The following is a 6,364-nucleotide window of genomic DNA, read 5'->3' on the forward strand; positions in this document are numbered from 1 at the left end:
CCCCTTCCCTAAATTCTACCCTAATTACCAGAACCAGCAGAACTAAGACTCGTGTTCTTCAGAGTACAAATATTGGCTAGGTGGGAGGTCTTAGGGATCCTAGACCTAAGCTTAAACCCTACACTCAGAAAGCGTAAGTTTAACATGTCACTAACAGGAGGGATTTTTCTTGAAGTAGGCGTTTCTGCTGTTCAAAACAACTCTTACAGTTCACTTCCCCTCTACTAAACAACACACTCTTCAACTTGCCAATCACATCTAGATACCAATTCCAAACCTAAAAAAGCTATGTAGGGGGGCCTGACGCAGTAGCCTAGTGGTTAAAGTCCTTGCCTTGCAAGAACTGGCATCCCATATGGGCACTGGTTCTCACCTCAACGGCCCCGCTTCCCATTCAGCTCCCTGCTTGTGGCCTGGGAAAGCAGTCAAGGACAGCTGGAGACCTTGAAGCCTTGCACCCACGTGGCAGACCAGGAGGAGGCTCCTGGCTCCTGGCTTCAGATTGGCGCAGCTCTGGCCATTGCAGATACTTCAGAAGTAAACTAGTGTACAAAAGATCTTCCTGTCTCTCCTCTCCTCTGTATAACTGACTTTCCAATAAAAATAAATAAATCTTAAAAAAAAAAATTTTAGGGGCTAGTGGGGCTCAACAGGCTAATCTTTCACATGCAAGCACCAGCATCCCAGATAGGCTCCAGTTTGTGTCCCGGCTGTCCCACATCTATCTGCTTGTAGCCTAAGAAAGCAGTTGAGGATGGCCCAAAGCCTTGGGACCATGCACCCATGTGGGAGAACTGGAAGAAGCTCCTGGCTCCTGGCTTCAGATCAGGTCAGCTCCAGCCATTACAGCCACTTTGGGAATGAACCAGTGGATGGAAGATCTTTCTCTCTGTAAATTTTCCTTTCCAATCAAAATAAATAAATCCTTAAAAAGAAGAAGAAAAATTTAAATAATCACAGCTTTAAAAAATGTCCAAAGCACAAAAAAATGAAAAATTGCACCTGGGCTGAAGGACGCAGTTATTTCTTTAAAAAAGAAAAATTTAACTTAAAAATGTTATCCTCAAAGAAGCTCATGAAAACATGGCATCCATTAACACAGAACCACTGGGGCAGGAGTAATGGTTCAACAGGCTAAACCTCCAGCTACTAGTGCCATCACCCCAAATGGGCACCAATTTGTATCCCAGATGCTCCACTTCCATCCAGCTCCCTACATAAGGTCTGGAAAAGAAAGGGAAGATAGCCTGGGTCCCTGCACCCCTGCACCCATGTGGACGACTTGGAAGAAGCTTCTGGCTCCTTACTTCAGATTAGCTCATTTCTGGCCATTTGACCATTTGGGGAAGATCTTTCTTTCTGTCTCCCCTTCTTTCTGTAAATCTCCCTTACAAATAAAAATAAATATAAATTTTAAAAATAAAAATAAATTTAATAAAACTGAACAACTGGAAACCATGGAAATAAAGACTGAAACACTAAACAAAACTCAAAAAGAGAACTAAAAGTCAAGGAAATGTCCCTTAGAATGTTCTTCCAAGCTACTTAAATTTTTTCCTTGTGCTTTTTCTATTTGGAACAATCTTTCTAAGTGGTATTTTGAACAGAAAAGAGAAAACAGAACACAATAAGGAAATGCTAGAAGAAAAACTTCCAGAAGTAAACAAATAGTATTCACAGATACCATGAAGAATTAATGAAAAAAGACTCACACCTAGAACGCATCATACAACTGAAGATAAAAGAATCTAGCGGTAAATCTGGCCAGTAAATCTGACCAGTGGTTACAGTAGCAGGTGGGATGCCAGCATCCACAACCAGAGTTCCAGTTCAGCCCCCAGTTCCGGCTTCCTACTAACCACATCCTAAGAGGCAGCGGTGAGAGCGTCCCCACCACTCACTCAAGAGACCAGGAAGGAGTTCCAGGTGCGTGGCTTGCCCTGACACAGCCCTTGCTCTTGTGGGCATCTAGGAAGAGAACAAGGAATTAAAAGCTTGAGCACTCTAGCTCATTCTATGTCTTTCAAATGAATAAGTAAACATTTACTTTTTTTAAAAGTGACTTTTTAGAAAATATTAGGGGAGACCAAACTTGAAAAAAAATTGTTTTCCTAAAATGTGAGAGTAGCATTACATCTTCGGTTATACAGGAGACATAGCCACCAACGTTTTATTTTTTTAAGTACAGACTAATTATCATGTAGACTATGCTACATTTTGAATTTATTATTTTCTTATTAGGATGCAGTTTTAGCAAAACCACTACAAAGGTTTTATTGTACACATGGAATTTTGACTACCAGCTTCTATTTTGTGTGCTAAGAAACAAATTAATATTCATAATCTCATACCTTATACAAAAGAATTTACTGGTATTGTCACCTATGTAGACATGCTATATTTTAGCCAAAAATCATTCAAAATCTTCCCTTTATTTTTCTTCCAAAAAGCAAACATCAATCCTCTGAGGTCTTCTTTTTTTATTATCACAAAATTAATTGTATTATAAGGAGCCACTGCAAGGAAAACAATCTTTACAGGAAATTAAGAGAAGAGGGCAATTACTGTTCTAGAATCTCTGACTGCATTCTAAATGTTAAGTTGAAGAGGTGTCGTCCATTTTGCCATTATTACATACGAATAGCAATAGTGAAATTTTAGGTAACTACTCAAAGTCTAAATTTCTGGTTATCATCTCTGACTCTTTCAAATACAATTAGAATTCCTAAATCCCTTCCCAGATGAAAATTTTGATGAATTTGACTTTTATCTTAAATCATTTTTATACTACCATTACTAGCTAGGGAAGCACCTCAAAACCGTATTTGTGGAATGAATAACATGACAACTTGTTTTCACTCCTCAGAACGGAATAGCACACGAATGGCACAGGAACTCTCTGGACCAGGAAGTTCAAGACTATCCCACTATTTGAGAGAAAACAAATGATGTTCTCCACCCTGGGAAAAAAATTATGCCAAAGACAGAAATTTGGAGAAAACTGGCCAAAATACACAAGACCACTCCCAATGTCATCTTCGAATCTGGATTCAGGACTCATTTTGGTGGGAGCAAGACAACTGGCTTTGGCATGGTTTCTCATTCCTCTGAGTGTACAAATGAAAATAAACCGAAACATTGGTTTTTTTAAAGATTTTATTTATTTTTATTGGAAAGTCAGATATACAGAGAGAGGAGAGACGAAGATCTTCCTTTTGCTGATTTACTCCCCAAATGGCCCCAATAGCCTGACCTGAGCTGAACTGATCCAAAGCCAGGAGTCAAGAGCTGCTTCTGGGTCTCCCACACCGGTTCAGGGTCCCAAGGCTTTGGGCCGTCCTCAACTGCTTTCCCAGGCCACAAGCAGGGAGCTGGATGGGAAGTGGAGCATCCGGGATTAGAACCAGTGCCCATACAGGATCCCAAGACATGCAAGGTGAGGACTTTGGCAGCTAGGCTACAGCACTGGGCCCAAACCCAAACACTGAACTGCAAGACAGGGCCTGTATAAAAGCAAAAAGATCTCAAGAAAACAGTGAAAGGAGTGCAAGAATAGAATGAAGGAAGACCAGGAACACTGGCAAAAAGTAAGCTAAGATTGGATAATAGCTGAAGCTGTAAAGAGTTTCAATGGCTTTAAATATAGTGATTTTGCAGATTTTTCATGGGGACCAATAAATTGTAAAAGCTGTTTTAGAGGGGCTGGCGTAAGGGCATTGTAGGTTGTCTCTGTCTGTGGCGCTGGCTTCCCATATGGGTGCCAGTTTGAATTCCAATTGCTGCACTTCCAATCCAGCTTCCTGCTTATGTGCCTGAGAAAGCAATGGAGTAAGGCCCAAGTCCTTGGGCCCCTGCACGCAAGTGGTAGACCCAGAGGAAGCTCCTGGCCCCTGGCTTCGAATTGGCCCAGCTCAAGACACTGTGGCCATTACAGAGTGAACTAGCAGATGGAAGATCTTTCTCTGTCTTTCCTTTTCTCTTTCTCTCTCTCTCTCTCTCTCTCTCTCTCTGTGTAAATCTACCTTTCAGGATCCGGTGGCGTGGCCTGGAGGCTGAGGTCCTCACCTTGAATGTCCCGGGATCTCATGTGGGCGCCGGTTCTGGTCCTGGCGGCTCCACTTCCCATCCAGCTTCCTGCTTGTAGCCTGGGAAAGCAGTCAAGGACGGCCCAATGCTTTGGGGCCCTGCACCCACGTGGGAGACCCGGAAGAGGTTCCTGGCTTCGAATCAGCACAGCACTGGCCATTGCAGCCGCTTGGGGAGTGAATCAGAAGACAGAAGATCTTCCTTTCTGTCTCTCCTCCTCTCTGTGTATCTGACTTTGCAATTAGAAAAAAAATCTTTAAAAAAAAGAACTTAAAACAGATTTATCAAAAACAATAAGCAAGAGATCCCGCCATATGGAAGACCCAGACACCTGGCCCAGCCCAGACCACTGCAGCCACTTACGAAGTTAATCAGCGCATGGAAAAAATGTTTCTCTCTGAATCTCAATCTCGTGGTCACTCTTTCGCTGTTAGCTTGTCGTTCAAAAAGTAAAACAAATCCGAAAAAGAAAAAGAAAAAAAGGGAAGGGGAAGAGGAAAGGAAAAAGAAAAAGAAAAGGAAAGGGACAGAAATGAGGACAATGACAGGGTGTTGTGGGTTAAACCATGCAAGCACCGGCATCCCATACAGACACCAGTTTCAGTCCTGACTGTTCCACTTCTGATCCTGGTCCCTGTTAATGCACCCACGTGCCTGCGCAGGGGCGGGGAGCTGGGGGCAAGCGGTGGGGAACACAAAGGATGCCACATCCTCGGGTCCCTGCCAGCGACAGGCAGATGCTCCCCTGGCCCAGACCTTGCTGGTGCAGCCATTCGGAGAGTGAACTACGAGATGGAAGATTTCCCCCAATGCCTCCCCCTATCACCACATCTCTCCCTATCTCTGTCACTCTGCATTTTAAACAAGCAAATAAATATTTTGAAAAGTAAAAAGGTGTGTGATAGATCATACATTTCAAGTAAAATATTACTAGTTAGGGGATCTGGGAATTCTTGGAACAATTCTCACAACTTTTACCTCAGGCTGAAAACACTTCAAAATGCAAAGTAAAACAAACATGTTAGATGCCATCAGTGCGCACGGTGCTGCTTTGCGTCCCAGCACACTGCACCACCAGCTGCTGGGGAAAACCACCGGGGCATCGGGGCATCCTCATTGCCTCTTCCTGGTTCGACCAAAACATCCCCCCATCCGCCAGCATACTCACAATGCTACACCTAGAAAAACATTCCAAATCAGGTTATTTCTCCACTTCTCCAGGGCCACCAGCCTCCTAAACGGTCCTCCCTGTGTCTTGCTTGCCCTGGTAGCAGAACCCATGCGCTGCTATAACAAATGGACACAAACTGGGGAGCACCGAGCAACAGAAATGGATGATCTACACAGCCGTGGAAACCTAGGGGTCAACACGGCTGCTCCCTGCGCCCTGCGCCCTGCGCCCTTCTCTCCACGATTCTGTCTGGCTTCCTTCTGCCTGTGGTTGCCAGGCAATCTCCGGAGTACCGAGGCTGGCAGACGCCTCGCTCCGATCTCTTCCTCCCTCCTGACACGGCCTTCTGCCTGCGGACTTCTTGTTGAAGATACCAAACACTGCACTGGAGACCTAGCGGCTCACGTCAGTCTCCGGGCCCCCCCGACCACCTCACACCGCCTCCCTCACGTTTCCTGTCCAACCACTTTCCTCTTACTCGCGGCCGCCCCTGGTCCCTGGGACACGGCTCTCCTCTGCCTGGGGATGTCTACGCGGCTCCCCTCTCATCACTACCTCACAGCAGCCTCGTGAACAACACAATAGGGCTGCGAGGTCCGAGCCGCCTTCCCTCACGAGTGTCCTCCGCGCAGGCCAACCCGCAGGATTCCCGCCGAGGGACACAAAGTTTCCCCAGCCTGGGTTTGTCCTTTAACGCGCGGCCTCAGTCAGAGCCGCCGAGGACTCCTGGCCGGCAGCCACAGCCCGCACCCAAGAGGCGGGACAGAAGCTTCCCGCGCCAAAGACAAAGTGCTCACCGGGCGGGCGCCCCGAGAAGGGGCGCGGGAGGAAGAAAGCAGCCGGAGGGCAGATCGCCGCCGCTAAGAACTCCTCAGGTCCACCTCGCCGGACGCACCACTCCGGGGGTTCGAGGCAACGCCCACCCCCGGCGGCGGCCGCCTCCACAACTCACCGGCGCGCAGTGCCGCCGCTCGTCAGGCCGCGTCCCCGGGCGTTCGGTTCCTCACAGGCGACCGCATTCGGTTCCTCCCCGCCACACACACACACGCAAATGTGAACTACGGTGGTCGGCGACCAGAGCAGCCCTGCCGGCGCTCCGGCTTCCGT

General features: G+C 46.7%; 1 protein-coding gene across 2 annotated transcripts in view; it reads right to left on the reverse strand.

Annotated features, from left to right (window-relative positions):
* ASB3 (ankyrin repeat and SOCS box containing 3) overlaps window positions 1–6,323 on the reverse strand; it is a 92,497-nt gene extending 86,174 nt beyond the window's left edge. The window contains exon 1 of one of the 2 annotated variants that reach the window (XM_058667776.1): window positions 6,210–6,323. The gene's annotated coding sequence lies outside the window, so the exon portion shown is untranslated. Of the gene's footprint in view, window positions 1–6,054; window positions 6,077–6,209 lie in introns of those variants that run through there. The other variant, XM_058667779.1, reaches the window with a different exon arrangement.
* Window positions 6,324–6,364: the final 41 nt, after the last annotated feature.

Source organism: Ochotona princeps, chromosome 8, assembly GCF_030435755.1.
Source record: "Ochotona princeps isolate mOchPri1 chromosome 8, mOchPri1.hap1, whole genome shotgun sequence".
Lineage (NCBI taxonomy): Eukaryota > Metazoa > Chordata > Mammalia > Lagomorpha > Ochotonidae > Ochotona > Ochotona princeps.